Below are 16,597 nucleotides of genomic sequence, written 5' to 3'. Positions count from 1 at the left end.
AGACTGGCATTGTTTGAGAGGCTAGTAAAGACTGACATTGTTTGAGAGGCTAGTAAAGACTGGCATTGTTTGAGAGGCTAGTAAAGACTGACATTGTTTGAGAGGCTAGTAAAGACTGACATTGTTTGAGAGGCTAGTAAAGACTGGCATTGTTTGAGAGGCTAGTAAAGACTGGCATTGTTTGAGAGGCTAGTAAAGACTGGCATTGTTTGAGAGGCTAGTAAAGACTGACATTGTTTGAGAGGCTAGTAAAGACTGGCATTGTTTGAGAGGCTAGTAAAGACTGGCATTGTTTGAGAGGCTAGTAAAGACTGGCATTGTTTGAGAGGCTAGTAAAGACTGGCATTGTTTGAGAGGCTAGTAAAGACTGGCATTGTTTGAGAGGCTAGTAAAGACTGGCATTGTTTGAGAGGCTAGTAAAGACTGACATTGTTTGAGAGGCTAGTAAAGACTGGCATTGTTTGAGACACTAGTAATGACTGGCAGTATTTAGAGGCTAGTAAAGACCTGTCCTTATTTTAAAGCTACTAAAACTGGCATTGTTTTAGAGGCTAGTAAAGACTGGCATTGTTTGAGAGGCTAGTAAAGACTGGCATTGTTTGAGAGGCTAGTAAAGACTGGCATTGTTTGAGACGCTAGTAAAGACTGGCATTGTTTGAGAGGCTAGTAAAGACTGGCATTGCTTGAGAGCCTAGTAAAGACTGGCATTGTTTGAGAGCCTAGTAAAGAATGGCATTGTTTGAGAGCTAGTAAAGACTGGCCTTGTTATTGTTTGGGAGGCTAGTAAAGACGCATTTTTTAGATGCTAGTAAAGACTGACATCATTTGAGAGGCAAGTAAAGACTGACATCATTTGAGAGGCGAGTAAAGACTGGCATTGCTTGAGAGTCTAGTAAAGACTGGAATTGTTTTACAGCCTAGTAAAAGACGCATTATTTCAGAGGCTAGTAAAGACTGGCAATATTTTAGAAACTAGTACAGACTGCCAATATTTTAGAGTCTAGTAAAGACTGCCAATATTTTTGAGTCTAGTAAAGACTGCCAATATTTTAGAGGCTTGAAAAGACTAGCAATATTTTAGAGGCTAGGAAAGACTGGCAATATTTTAGAGGCTAGAGAAGAGTGGCATTATTTTATAGGCTAGTAAAGACTGGCATTATTTTAGAGGCTAGTAAAGACCAGTATTATTTTAGAAGCTAGTAAAGACTAGCATCGTTCGAGAGGCTTGTAAGTCTGGAATTATTTGAGAGGCTAGTAAAGACTGGCATCGTTTGAGAGGCTAGTAAAGACTGGCATTATGTTTGAGGTTAGTAAAAACTGGCACCATGGTTTAGGCTAGTAAAGACTGGAATTAATTTCTAGACTAGTAGAGACTGGAATCATTTTTTAGGCTAGTAGAGACAGGCAGTATTTTTTAGGCTAGTAAAAACTGGCATCGTTTGAGAGGCTAGTAAAGACTGGCATTGTTTGAGAGGCTCTCAACCAATGCCAGTCTTCACTACCCTCTTAAACATACATCACACATCATACAGCACCTCAGTAAAAGCTGCCTCGATATCTTTCAAGAAACATTAGAACTGTCTGTGTTTCAGTCCCTGTGCTCTTAAGTTCACTGCATGCACTACTGGATCCATAACATGTTTGACGTTCAAAGATGATTTACAGAGGTTTTCTTGATGTATGATGCAGTAAAAAGACAACACACTGTGCGATGGAAAATCTTCTTTTATATTTTTATTCATCAAGATCACAAGGCTACACTGTTTGCCTCTGAGTGAAGGAGCACCATCAGTTGTAATACTTGCCAGTTTATCCAGGCTTATACTGTTGTATAAATCATTTCCAGTGGCTGTGTCTTTGAGAGACTCCATGGATAGCAATTCTTCTGTAATTTCAAAGGTTTTGTCAATTCAAAAATGGATAAGCATCGAAAATTTCACGAAAATCTGACCATTAGTTGCTTTTTGCTAGATTTGTTAAACGGATATGTTTTCAATGCTTACTACAGGGGAACGTTATTTTAAAGTGCCAATTATGTAAACACAATTTTTGTCTCGCAATTTCATTATTTTCGTACAATGAAAATTTTTTTTTTAATTATTACTAGTTTATTTTGCCGTTCTTTAAAATGGTACAGAAGTTATATTGATAATATTAATTTATAATAAAGTTACATCGTGATACATATAGGGGGTAATTCTGTGGATAATTTGGGAGGTGCTTACGGAACTTCTAATTTCGTCATAGTGGTAAAAATAATTTTCTAATTGAACATGTGACCAAGAAATCTTAAGAAAATAAGAAAATGAATATCAATCAATGTTTGAATTTATTCACAGATAACTAAAAAACAATGTTTTTACTTGGCCTTCGGGACAAGATCAAAGTGCAGTATCTGTTCTTCAGATGCTGCACTTCAATTTCTTGTTCTCTGTCAGTGGAGGAGAAATCCTTCACGACTGAGACAATTTTAATTTTTGTTCCTTTTCTCAACATTTTTTGAGAGGCTAGTAAAGACTGACATTGTTTGAGAGGCTAGTAAAGACTAGCATTGTTTGAGAGGCTAGTAAAGACTGACATTGTTTGAGAGGCTAGTAAAGACTGGCATTGTTTGAGAGGCTAGTAAAGACTGGCATTGTTTGAGAGGCTAGTAAAGACTGGCATTGTTTGAGAGGCTAGTAAAGACTAGCATTGTTTGAGAGGCTATTAAAGACTGACATTGTTTGAGAGGCTATTAAAGACTGACATTGTTTGAGAGGCTAGTAAAGACTGGAATTGTTTGAGAGGCTATTAAAGACTGACATTGTTTGAGAGGCTAGTAAAGACTAGCATTGTTTGAGAAGCTAGTAAAGACTGACATTGTTTGAGAGGCTAGTAAAGACTGGCATTGTTTGAGAGGCTAGTAAAGACTGGCATTGTTTGAGAGGCTAGTAAAGACTGGCATTGTTTGAGAGGCTAGTAAAGACTGGCATTGTTTGAGAGGCTAGTAAAGACTGGCATTGTTTGAGAGGCTAGTAAAGACTGGCATTGTTGGAGAGGCTAGTAAAGACTAGCATTGTTTGAGAGGCTATTAAAGACTGACATTGTTTGAGAGGCTAGTAAAGACTGGAATTGTTTGAGAGGCTATTAAAGACTGACATTGTTTGAGAGGCTAGTAAAGACTAGCATTGTTTGAGAGGCTAGTAAAGACTGACATTGTTTGAGAGGCTAGTAAAGACTGGCATTGTTTGAGAGGCTAGTAAAGACTGGCATTGTTTGAGAGGCTAGTAAAGACTGGCATTGTTTGAGAGGCTAGTAAAGACTAGCATTGTTTGAGAGGCTATTAAAGACTGACATTGTTTGAGAGGCTATTAAAGACTGACATTGTTTGAGAGGCTAGTAAAGACTGGAATTGTTTGAGAGGCTAGTAAAGACTGACATTGTTTGAGAGGCTAGTAAAGACTGACATTGTTTGAGAGGCTAGTAAAGACTGGCATTGTTTGAGAGGCTAGTAAAGACTGACATTGTTTGAGAGGCTAGTAACGACTGACATTGTTTGAGAGGCTATTAAAGACTGACATTGTTTGAGAAGCTAGTAAAGACTGGCATTGTTTGAGAGGCTATTAAAGACTGACATTGTTTGAGAGGCTATTAAAGACTGACATTGTTTGAGTGGCTAGTAAAGACTGGCATTGTTTGAGATGCTATTAAAGACTGACATTGTTTGAGAGGCTAGTAAAGACTGACATTGTTTGAGAGGCTAGTAAAGACTGGCATTGTTTGAGAGGCTAGTAAAGACTGACATTGTTTGAGAGGCTATTAAAGACTGACATTGTTTGAGAGTCTAGTAAAGACTGGCATTGTTTGAGAGGCTATTAAAGACTGACATTGTTTGAGAGGCTAGTAAAGACTGACATTGTTTGAGAGGCTAGTAAAGACTGGCATTGTTTGAGAGGCTAGTAAAGACTGACATTGTTTGAGAGGCTAGTAAAGACTGACATTGTTTGAGAGGCTAGTAAAGACTGGCATTGTTTGAGAGGCTAGTAAAGACTGACATTGTTTGAGAGGCTATTAAAGACTGACATTGTTTGAGAGGCTATTAAAGACTGACATTGTTTGAGAGGCTATTAAAGACTGACATTGTTTGAGAGGCTAGTAAAGACTGGCATTGTTTGAGAGGCTAGTAAAGACTGACATTGTTTGACAGGCTAGTAAAGACTGGCATTGTTTGAGAGGCTATTAAAGACTGACATTGTTTGAGTGGCTAGTAAAGACTGGCATTGTTTGAGAGGCTAGTAAAGACTGACATTGTTTGAGAGGCTAGTAAAGACTGTCATTGTTTGAGAGGCTATTAAAGACTGACATTGTTTGAGAGGCTATTAAAGACTGACATTGTTTGAGAGGCTATTAAAGACTGAGATTGTTTGAGAGGCTAGTAAAGACTGGCATTGTTTGAGAGGCTATTAAAGACTGACATTGTTTGAGAGGCTATTAAAGACTGGCATTGTTTGAGAGGCTATTAAAGACTGACATTGTTTGAGAGGCTAGTAAAGACTGGCATTGTTTGAGAGGCTAGTAAAGACTGGCATTGTTTGACAGGCTAGTAAAGACTGGCATTGTTTGAGAGGCTATTAAAGACTGACATTGTTTGAGTGGCTAGTAAAGACTGGCATTGTTTGAGAGGCTAGTAAAGACTGACATTGTTTGAGAGGCTAGTAAAGACTGACATTGTTTGAGAGGCTATTAAAGACTGACATTGTTTGAGAGGCTATTAAAGACTGACATTGTTTGAGAGGCTATTAAAGACTGACATTGTTTGAGAGGCTAGTAAAGACTGACATTGTTTGAGAGGCTAGTAAAGACTGACATTGTTTGAGAGGCTAGTAAAGACTGGCATTGTTTGAGAGGCTATTAAAGACTGACATTGTTTGAGAGGCTATTAAAGACTGGCATTGTTTGAGAGGCTATTAAAGACTGACATTGTTTGAGAGGCTAGTAAAGACTGACATTGTTTGAGAGGCTAGTAAAGACTGACATTGTTTGAGAGGCTAGTAAAGACTGGCATTGTTTGACAGGCTATTAAAGACTGACATTGTTTGAGAGGCTATTAAAGACTGACATTGTTTGAGAGGCTAGTAAAGACTGACATTGTTTGAGAGGCTAGTAAAGACTGACATTGTTTGAGAGGCTAGTAAAGACTGACATTGTTTGAGAGGCTAGTAAAGACTGGCATTGTTTGAGAGGCTATTAAAGACTGACATTGTTTGAGAGGCTATTAAAGACTGACATTGTTTGAGAGGCTAGTAAAGACTGACATTGTTTGAGAGGCTATTAAAGACTGGCATTGTTTGAGAGGCTAGTAAAGACTGGCATTGTTTGAGAGGCTAGTAAAGACTGGCCTTGTTTGAGAGGCTAGTACAGACTGGCATTGTTTGAGAGGCTAGTAAAGACTGGCATTGTTTGAGAGGCTAGTAAAGACTGACATTGTTTGACAGGCTAGTAAAGACTGGCATTGTTTGAGAGGCTATTAAAGACTGACATTGTTTGAGTGGCTAGTAAAGACTGGCATTGTTTGAGAGGCTAGTAAAGACTGACATTGTTTGAGAGGCTAGTAAAGACTGACATTGTTTGAGAGGCTATTAAAGACTGACATTGTTTGAGAGGCTATTAAAGACTGACATTGTTTGAGAGGCTATTAAAGACTGAGATTGTTTGAGAGGCTAGTAAAGACTGGCATTGTTTGAGAGGCTATTAAAGACTGACATTGTTTGAGAGGCTATTAAAGACTGGCATTGTTTGAGAGGCTATTAAAGACTGACATTGTTTGAGAGGCTAGTAAAGACTGGCATTGTTTGAGAGGCTAGTAAAGACTGGCATTGTTTGACAGGCTAGTAAAGACTGGCATTGTTTGACAGGCTATTAAAGACTGACATTGTTTGAGTGGCTAGTAAAGACTGGCATTGTTTGAGAGGCTAGTAAAGACTGACATTGTTTGAGAGGCTAGTAAAGACTGACATTGTTTGAGAGGCTATTAAAGACTGACATTGTTTGAGAGGCTAGTAAAGACTGACATTGTTTGAGAGGCTAGTAAAGACTGGCATTGTTTGAGAGGCTATTAAAGACTGACATTGTTTGAGAGGCTATTAAAGACTGGCATTGTTTGAGAGGCTATTAAAGACTGACATTGTTTGAGAGGCTAGTAAAGACTGACATTGTTTGAGAGGCTAGTAAAGACTGACATTGTTTGAGAGGCTAGTAAAGACTGGCATTGTTTGACAGGCTATTAAAGACTGACATTGTTTGAGAGGCTATTAAAGACTGACATTGTTTGAGAGGCTAGTAAAGACTGACATTGTTTGACAGGCTAGTAAAGACTGACATTGTTTGAGAGGCTAGTAAAGACTGACATTGTTTGAGAGGCTAGTAAAGACTGGCATTGTTTGAGAGGCTAGTAAAGACTGACATTGTTTGAGAGGCTATTAAAGACTGACATTGTTTGAGAGGCTAGTAAAGACTGACATTGTTTGAGAGGCTATTAAAGACTGACATTGTTTGAGAGGCTATTAAAGACTGACATTGTTTGAGAGGCTAGTAAAGACTGACATTGTTTGAGAGGCTAGTAAAGACTGACATTGTTTGAGAGGCTAGTAAAGACTGGCATTGTTTGAGAGGCTATTAAAGACTGACATTGTTTGAGAGGCTATTAAAGACTGACATTGTTTGAGAGGCTAGTAAAGACTGACATTGTTTGAGAGGCTATTAAAGACTGGCATTGTTTGAGAGGCTAGTAAAGACTGGCATTGTTTGAGAGGCTAGTAAAGACTAGCATTGTTTGAGAGGCTAGTACAGACTGGCATTGTTTGAGAGGCTAGTAAAGACTGGCATTGTTTGAGAGGCTAGTAAAGACTGGCATTGTTTGAGAGGCTAGTAAAGACTGGCATTGTTTGAGAGGCTAGTAAAACTGACATTGTTTGAGAAGCTAGTAAAGACTGGCATTGTTTGAGAGGCTAGTAAAGACTGACATTGTTTGAACGGCTAGTAAAGACTGGCATTGTTTGAGAGGCTAGTAAAGACTGGCATTGTTTTAGAGGCTAGTAAAGACTGGCATTGTTTGAGAGGCTATTAAAGACTGACATTGTTTTAGAGGCTAGTAAAGACTGCCATTGTTTGAGAGGCTATTAAAGACTGACATTGTTTGAGAGGCTAGTAAAGACTGACATTGTTTGAGAGGCTAGCAAAGACTGACATTGTTTGAGAGGCTATTAAAGACTGACATTGTTTGAGAGGCTATTAAAGACTGACATTGTTTGAGAGGCTATTACAGACTGACATTGTTTGAGAGGCTAGTAAAGACTGGCATTGTTTGAGAGGCTGTTAAAGACTGACATTGTTTGAGAGGCTATTAAAGACTGACATTGTTTGAGAGGCTATTAAAGACTGACATTGTTTGAGAGGCTAGTAAAGACTGACATTGTTTGAGAGGCTATTAAAGACTGACATTGTTTGAGAGGCTATTAAAGACTGACATTGTTTGAGAGGCTAGTAAAGACTGGCATTGTTTGACAGGCTATTAAAGACTGACATTGTTTGACAGACTATTAAAGACTGAATTTGTTTGAGAGGCTAGTAAAGACTGACATTGTTTGAGAGGCTAGTAAAGACTGACATTGTTTGAGAGGCTAGTAAAGACTGGCATTGTTTGAGAGGCTAGTAAAGACTGACATTGTTTGAGAGGCTAGTAAAGACTGACATTGTTTGAGAGGCTAGTAAAGACTGGCATTGTTTGAGAGGCTATTAAAGACTGGCATTGTTTGAGAGGCTATTAAAGACTGACATTGTTTGAGATGCTAGTAAAGACTGGCATTGTTTGAGAGGCTAGTAAAGACTGACATTGTTTGAGAGGCTAGTAAAGACTGACATTGTTTGAGAGGCTAGTAAAGACTGACATTGTTTGAGTGGCTAGTAAAGACTGGCATTGTTTGAGAGGCTAGTAAAGACTGACATTGTTTGAGAGGCTAGTAAAGACTGACATTGTTTGAGAGGCTAGTAAAGACTGACATTGTTTGAGAAGCTAGTAAAGACTGGCATTGTTTGACAGACTATTAAAGACTGAATTTGTTTGAGAGGCTAGTAAAGACTGACATTGTTTGAGAGGCTAGTAAAGACTGACATTGTTTGAGAGGCTAGTAAAGACTGGCATTGTTTGAGAGGCTAGTAAAGACTGACATTGTTTGAGAGGCTAGTAAGGACTGACATTGTTTGAGAGGCTAGTAAAGACTGACATTGTTTGAGAGGCTAGTAAAGACTGACATTGTTTGAGAGGCTAGTAAAGACTGACATTGTTTGAGAGGCGAGTAAAGACTGACATTGTTTGAGAGGCTAGTAAAGACTGACATTGTTTGAGATGCTAGTAAAGACTGGCATTGTTTGAGAGGCTAGTAAAGACTGACATTGTTTGAGAGGCTAGTAAAGACTGACATTGTTTGAGAAGCTAGTAAAGACTGACATTGTTTGACAGACTATTAAAGACTGAATTTGTTTGAGAGGCTAGTAAAGACTGACATTGTTTGAGAGGCTAGTAAAGACTGACATTGTTTGAGGGGCTAGTAAAGACTGACATTGTTTGAGAGGCTAGTAAAGACTGGCATTGTTTGAGAGGCTAGTAAAGACTGACATTGTTTGAGAGGCTAGTAAAGACTGACATTGTTTGAGAGGCTAGTAAAGACTGGCATTGTTTGAGAGGCTATTAAAGACTGACATTGTTTGAGAGGCTATTAAAGACTGACATTGTTTGAGATGCTAGTAAAGACTGGCATTGTTTGAGAGGCTAGTAAAGACTGACATTGTTTGAGAGGCTATTACAGACTGACATTGTTTGAGAGGCTAGTAAAGACTGGCATTGTTTGAGAGGCTGTTAAAGACTGACATTGTTTGAGAGGCTATTAAAGACTGACATTGTTTGAGAGGCTATTAAAGACTGACATTGTTTGAGAGGCTAGTAAAGACTGACATTGTTTGAGAGGCTATTAAAGACTGACATTGTTTGAGAGGCTATTAAAGACTGACATTGTTTGAGAGGCTAGTAAAGACTGGCATTGTTTGACAGGCTATTAAAGACTGACATTGTTTGACAGACTATTAAAGACTGAATTTGTTTGAGAGGCTAGTAAAGACTGACATTGTTTGAGAGGCTAGTAAAGACTGACATTGTTTGAGAGGCTAGTAAAGACTGGCATTGTTTGAGAGGCTAGTAAAGACTGACATTGTTTGAGAGGCTAGTAAAGACTGACATTGTTTGAGAGGCTAGTAAAGACTGGCATTGTTTGAGAGGCTATTAAAGACTGACATTGTTTGAGAGGCTATTAAAGACTGACATTGTTTGAGATGCTAGTAAAGACTGGCATTGTTTGAGAGGCTAGTAAAGACTGACATTGTTTGAGAGGCTAGTAAAGACTGACATTGTTTGAGAGGCTAGTAAAGACTGACATTGTTTGAGTGGCTAGTAAAGACTGGCATTGTTTGAGAGGCTAGTAAAGACTGACATTGTTTGAGAGGCTAGTAAAGACTGACATTGTTTGAGAGGCTAGTAAAGACTGACATTGTTTGAGAAGCTAGTAAAGACTGGCATTGTTTGACAGACTATTAAAGACTGAATTTGTTTGAGAGGCTAGTAAAGACTGACATTGTTTGAGAGGCTAGTAAAGACTGACATTGTTTGAGAGGCTAGTAAAGACTGGCATTGTTTGAGAGGCTAGTAAAGACTGACATTGTTTGAGAGGCTAGTAAAGACTGACATTGTTTGAGAGGCTAGTAAAGACTGACATTGTTTGAGAGGCTAGTAAAGACTGACATTGTTTGAGAGGCTAGTAAAGACTGACATTGTTTGAGAGGCGAGTAAAGACTGACATTGTTTGAGAGGCTAGTAAAGACTGACATTGTTTGAGATGCTAGTAAAGACTGGCATTGTTTGAGAGGCTAGTAAAGACTGACATTGTTTGAGAGGCTAGTAAAGACTGACATTGTTTGAGAAGCTAGTAAAGACTGACATTGTTTGACAGACTATTAAAGACTGAATTTGTTTGAGAGGCTAGTAAAGACTGACATTGTTTGAGAGGCTAGTAAAGACTGACATTGTTTGAGGGGCTAGTAAAGACTGACATTGTTTGAGAGGCTAGTAAAGACTGGCATTGTTTGAGAGGCTAGTAAAGACTGACATTGTTTGAGAGGCTAGTAAAGACTGACATTGTTTGAGAGGCTAGTAAAGACTGGCATTGTTTGAGAGGCTATTAAAGACTGACATTGTTTGAGAGGCTATTAAAGACTGACATTGTTTGAGATGCTAGTAAAGACTGGCATTGTTTGAGAGGCTAGTAAAGACTGACATTGTTTGAGAGGCTAGTAAAGACTGACATTGTTTGAGAGGCTATTAAAGACTGACATTGTTTGAGAAGCTAGTAAAGACTGGCATTGTTTGAGAGGCTATTAAAGACTGACATTGTTTGAAAGGCTATTAAAGACTGACATTGTTTGAAAGGCTATTAAAGACTGACATTGTTTGAGAGGCTAGTAAAGACTGGCATTGTTTGAGAGGCTATTAAAGACTGACATTGTTTGAGAGGCTATTAAAGACTGACATTGTTTGAGAGGCTATTAAAGACTGACATTGTTTGAGAGGCTAGTAAAGACTGACATTGTTTGAGAAGCTAGTAAAGACTGGCATTGTTTGAGAGGCTATGAAAGACTGACATTGTTTGAGAGGCTATTAAAGACTGACATTGTTTGAGAGGCTATTAAAGACTGACATTGTTTGAGAGGCTAGTAAAGACTGGCATTGTTTGAGAGGCTATTAAAGACTGACATTGTTTGAGAGGCTATTAAAGACTGACATTGTTTGAGAGGCTATTAAAGACTGGCATTGTTTGAGAGGCTATTAAAGACTGACATTGTTTGAGAGGCTAGTAAAGACTGGCATTGTTTGAGAGGCTATTAAAAACTGACATTGTTTGAGAGGCTAGTAAAGACTGACATTGTTTGAGAGGCTATTAAAGACTGACATTGTTTGAGAGGCTATTAAAGACTGACATTGTTTGAGAGGCTAGTAAAGACTGACATTGTTTGAGAAGCTAGTAAAGACTGGCATTGTTTGAGAGGCTATGAAAGACTGACATTGTTTGAGAGGCTATTAAAGACTGACATTGTTTGAGAGGCTAGTAAAGACTGGCATTGTTTGAGAGGCTATTAAAGACTGACATTGTTTGAGAGGCTATTAAAGACTGACATTGTTTGAGAGGCTAGTAAAGACTGGCATTGTTTGAGAGGCTATTAAAGACTGACATTGTTTGAGAGGCTAGTAAAGACTGACATTGTTTGAGAGGCTATTAAAAACTGACATTGTTTGAGAGGCTAGTAAAGACTGACATTGTTTGAGAGGCTATTAAAGACTGGCATTGTTTGAGAGGCTAGTAAAGACTGGCATTGTTTGAGAGGCTAGTAAAGACTGGCATTGTTTGAGAGGCTAGTAAAGACTGACATTGTTTGAGAGGCTATTACAGACTGACATTGTTTGAGAGGCTATTAAAGACTAACATTGTTTGAGAGGCTATTAAAGACTGACATTGTTTGAGAGGCTAGTAAAGACTGGCATTGTTTGAGAGGCTAGTAAAGACTGACATTGTTTGAGAGGCTAGTAAAGACTGACATTGTTTGAGAGGCTAGTAAAGACTGGCATTGTTTGAGAGGCTAGTAAAGACTGGCATTGTTTGAGAGGCTAGTAAAGACTGGCATTATTTGAGAGGCTATTAAAGACTGACATTGTTTGAGAGGCTAGTAAAGACTGGCATTGTTTGAGAGGCAATTAAAGACTGACATTGTTTGAGAGGCTATTAAAGACTGACATTGTTTGAGAGGCTATTAAAGACTGACATTGTTTGAGAGGCTAGTAAAGACTGGAATTGTTTGAGAGGCTATTAAAGACTGACATTGTTTGAGAGGCTATTAAAGACTGACATTGTTTGAGAGGCTATTAAAGACTGACATTGTTTGAGAGGCTAGTAAAGACTGACATTGTTTGAGAGGCTAGTAAAGACTGGCATTGTCTGACAGGCTATTAAAGACTAACATTGTTTGAGAGGCTAGTAAAGACTGACATTGTTTGAGAGGCTTGTAAAGACTGACATTGTTTGAGAGGCTAGTAAAGACTGACATTGTTTGAGAGGCTAGTAAAACTGGCATTGTTTGACAGGCTATTAAAGACTGACATTGTTTGAGAGGCTATTAAAGACTGGCATTGTTTGAGAGGCTATTAAAGACTGACATTGTTTGAGAGGCTAGTACAGACTGACATTGTTTGAGAGGCTTGTAAAGACTGACATTGTTTGAGAGGCTAGTAAAGACTGACATTGTTTGAGAGGCTAGTAAAGACTGGCATTGTTTGACAGGCTATTAAAGACTGACATTGTTTGAGAGGCTAGTAAAGACTGACATTGTTTGAGAGGCTTGTAAAGACTGACATTGTTTGAGAGGCTAGTAAAGACTGACATTGTTTGAGAGGCTAGTAAAACTGGCATTGTTTGACAGGCTATTAAAGACTGACATTGTTTGAGAGGCTATTAAAGACTGGCATTGTTTGAGAGGCTATTAAAGACTGACATTGTTTGAGAGGCTAGTACAGACTGACATTGTTTGAGAGGCTAGTAAAGACTGACATTGTTTGAGAGGCTAGTAAAGACTGACATTGTTTGAGAGGCTAGTAAAGACTGGCATTGTTTGACAGGCTATTAAAGACTGACATTGTTTGAGAGGCTATTAAAGACTGACATTGTTTGAGAGGCTAGTAAAGACTGACATTGTTTGAGAGGCTAGTAAAGACTGACATTGTTTGAGAGGCTAGTAAAGACTGACATTGTTTGAGAGGCTAGTAAAGACTGGCATTGTTTGAGAGGCTATTAAAGACTGACATTGTTTGAGAGGCTATTAAAGACTGACATTGTTTGAGAGGCTAGTAAAGACTGACATTGTTTGAGAGGCTAGTAAAGACTGGCATTGTTTGAGAGGCTAGTAAAGACTGGCATTGTTTGAGAGGCTAGTAAAGACTGACATTGTTTGAGAGGCTAGTACAGACTGGCATTGTTTGAGAGGCTAGTAAAGACTGGCATTGTTGGAGAGGCTAGTAAAGACTGACATTGTTTGACAGGCTAGTAAAGACTGGCATTGTTTGAGAGGCTATTAAAGACTGACATTGTTTGAGAGGCTAGTAAAGACTGGCATTGTTTGAGAGGCTAGTAAAGACTGACATTGTTTGAGAGGCTATTAAAGACTGACATTGTTTGAGAGGCTAGTAAAGACTGGCATTGTTTGAGAGGCTAGTAAAGACTGACATTGTTTGAGAGGCTATTAAAGACTGACAATGTTTGAGAGGCTAGTAAAGACTGGCATTGTTTGAGAGGCTAGTAAAGACTGACATTGTTTGACAGGCTAGTAAAGACTGACATTGTTTGACAGGCTAGTAAAGACTGGCATTGTTTGAGAGGCTATTAAAGACTGACATTGTTTGAGTGGCTAGTAAAGACTGGCATTGTTTGAGAGGCTAGTAAAGACTGACATTGTTTGAGAGGCTAGTAAAGACTGGCATTGTTTGAGAGGCTATTAAAGACTGACATTGTTTGAGAGGCTATTAAAGACTGACATTGTTTGAGAGGCTATTAAAGACTGAGATTGTTTGAGAGGCTAGTAAAGACTGGCATTGTTTGAGAGGCTATTAAAGACTGACATTGTTTGAGAGGCTATTAAAGACTGGCATTGTTTGAGAGGCTATTAAAGACTGACATTGTTTGAGAGGCTAGTAAAGACTGGCATTGTTTGAGAGGCTAGTAAAGACTGGCATTGTTTGACAGGCTAGTAAAGACTGGCATTGTTTGAGAGGCTATTAAAGACTGACATTGTTTTAGTGGCTAGTAAAGACTGGCATTGTTTGAGAGGCTAGTAAAGACTGACATTGTTTGAGAGGCTAGTAAAGACTGGCATTGTTTGAGAGGCTATTAAAGACTGACATTGTTTGAGAGGCTATTAAAGACTGACATTGTTTGAGAGGCTATTAAAGACTGACATTGTTTGAGAGGCTAGTAAAGACTGACATTGTTTGAGAGGCTATTAAAGACTGACATTGTTTGAGAGGCTAGTAAAGACTGGCATTGTTTGACAGGCTATTAAAGACTGACATTGTTTGAGAGGCTATTAAAGACTGGCATTGTTTGAGAGGCTATTAAAGACTGACATTGTTTGAGAGGCTAGTAAAGACTGACATTGTTTGAGAGGCTAGTAAAGACTGACATTGTTTGAGAGGCTAGTAAAGACTGGCATTGTTTGAGAGGCTATTTAAGACTGACATTGTTTGAGAGGCTATTAAAGACTGACATTGTTTGAGAGGCTAGTAAAGACTGACATTGTTTGAGAGGCTAGTAAAGACTGACATTGTTTGAGAGGCTAGTAAAGACTGACATTGTTTGAGAGGCTAGTAAAGACTGGCATTGTTTGAGAGGCTATTAAAGACTGACATTGTTTGAGAGGCTATTAAAGACTGACATTGTTTGAGAGGCTAGTAAAGACTGACATTGTTTGAGAGGCTAGTAAAGACTGGCATTGTTTGAGAGGCTAGTAAAGACTGGCATTGTTTGAGAGGCTAGTAAAGACTGACATTGTTTGAGAGGCTAGTACAGACTGGCATTGTTTGAGAGGCTAGTAAAGACTGGCATTGTTGGAGAGGCTAGTAAAGACTGACATTGTTTGACAGGCTAGTAAAGACTGGCATTGTTTGAGAGGCTATTAAAGACTGACATTGTTTGAGTGGCTAGTAAAGACTGGCATTGTTTGAGAGGCTAGTAAAGACTGACATTGTTTGAGAGGCTAGTAAAGACTGACATTGTTTGAGAGGCTATTAAAGACTGACATTGTTTGAGAGGCTATTAAAGACTGACATTGTTTGAGAGGCTATTAAAGACTGAGATTGTTTTAGAGGCTAGTAAAGACTGGCATTGTTTGAGAGGCTATTAAAGACTGACATTGTTTGAGAGGCTATTAAAGACTGGCATTGTTTGAGAGGCTATTAAAGACTGACATTGTTTGAGAGGCTAGTAAAGACTGGCATTGTTTGAGAGGCTAGTAAAGACTGGCATTGTTTGACAGGCTAGTAAAGACTGGCATTGTTTGAGAGGCTATTAAAGACTGACATTGTTTGAGTGGCTAGTAAAGACTGGCATTGTTTGAGAGGCTAGTAAAGACTGACATTGTTTGAGAGGCTAGTAAAGACTGACATTGTTTGAGAGGCTATTAAAGACTGACATTGTTTGAGAGGCTAGTAAAGACTGACATTGTTTGAGAGGCTAGTAAAGACTGGCATTGTTTGAGAGGCTATTAAAGACTGGCATTGTTTGAGAGGCTATTAAAGACTGGCATTGTTTGAGAGGCTATTAAAGACTGACATTGTTTGAGAGGCTAGTAAAGACTGACATTGTTTGAGAGGCTAGTAAAGACTGACATTGTTTGAGAGGCTAGTAAAGACTGGCATTGTTTGACAGGCTATTAAAGACTGACATTGTTTGAGAGGCTATTAAAGACTGACATTGTTTGAGAGGCTAGTAAAGACTGACATTGTTTGAGAGGCTAGTAAAGACTGACATTGTTTGAGAGGCTAGTAAAGACTGACATTGTTTGAGAGGCTAGTAAAGACTGACATTGTTTGAGAGGCTAGTAAAGACTGGCATTGTTTGAGAGGCTAGTAAAGACTGACATTGTTTGAGAGGCTATTAAAGACTGACATTGTTTGAGAGGCTAGTAAAGACTGACATTGTTTGAGAGGCTATTAAAGACTGACATTGTTTGAGAGGCTATTAAAGACTGACATTGTTTGAGAGGCTAGTAATAACTGACATTGTTTGAGAGGCTAGTAAAGACTGACATTGTTTGAGAGGCTAGTAAAGACTGGCATTGTTTGAGAGGCTATTAAAGACTGACATTGTTTGAGAGGCTATTAAAGACTGACATTGTTTGAGAGGCTAGTAAAGACTGACATTGTTTGAGTGGCTATTAAAGACTGGCATTGTTTGAGAGGCTAGTAAAGACTGGCATTGTTTGAGAGGCTAGTAAAGACTGGCATTGTTTGAGAGGCTAGTAAAGACTGACATTGTTTGAGAGGCTAGTAAAGACTGGCATTGTTTGAGAGGCTAGTAAAGACTGGCATTGTTTGAGAGGCTAGTAAAGACTGGCATTGTTTGAGAGGCTAGTAAAGACTGACATTGTTTGAGAGGCTAGTAAAGACTGGCATTGTTTGAGAGGCTAGTAAAGACTGGCATTGTTTGAGAGGCTAGTAAAGACTGGCATTGTTTGAGAGGCTAGTAAAGACTGGCATTGTTTGAGAGGCTAGTAAAGACTGGCATTGTTTGAGAGGCTAGTAAAGACTGGCATTGTTTGAGAGGCTATTAAAGACTGGCATTGTTTGAGAGGCTAGTAAAGACTGACATTGTTTGAGAGGCTAGTAAAGACTGGCATTGTTTGGGAGGCTAGTAAAGACTGGCATTGTTTGAGAGGCTAGTAAAGACTGGCATTGTTTGAGAGGCTAGTAAAG

General features: G+C 38.8%; 1 protein-coding gene across 1 annotated transcript in view; it reads right to left on the bottom strand.

Moving 5' to 3' along the window:
* The window catches only part of LOC145295968 (uncharacterized), a 358,155-nt gene that overhangs the window by 190,367 nt on the left and 151,191 nt on the right, over positions 1-16,597 (bottom strand). The gene's annotated exons all lie outside the window — the stretch shown is intronic.

This window comes from Euprymna scolopes, chromosome 2 (assembly GCF_053919585.1).
Source record: "Euprymna scolopes isolate OS-2025 chromosome 2, ASM5391958v1, whole genome shotgun sequence".
Taxonomy (NCBI): Eukaryota; Metazoa; Mollusca; class Cephalopoda; order Sepiida; family Sepiolidae; genus Euprymna; species Euprymna scolopes.
The sequence above is the reverse complement of the archived record's forward strand: the minus strand, read 5'-3'. Positions and strand labels throughout refer to the sequence as shown.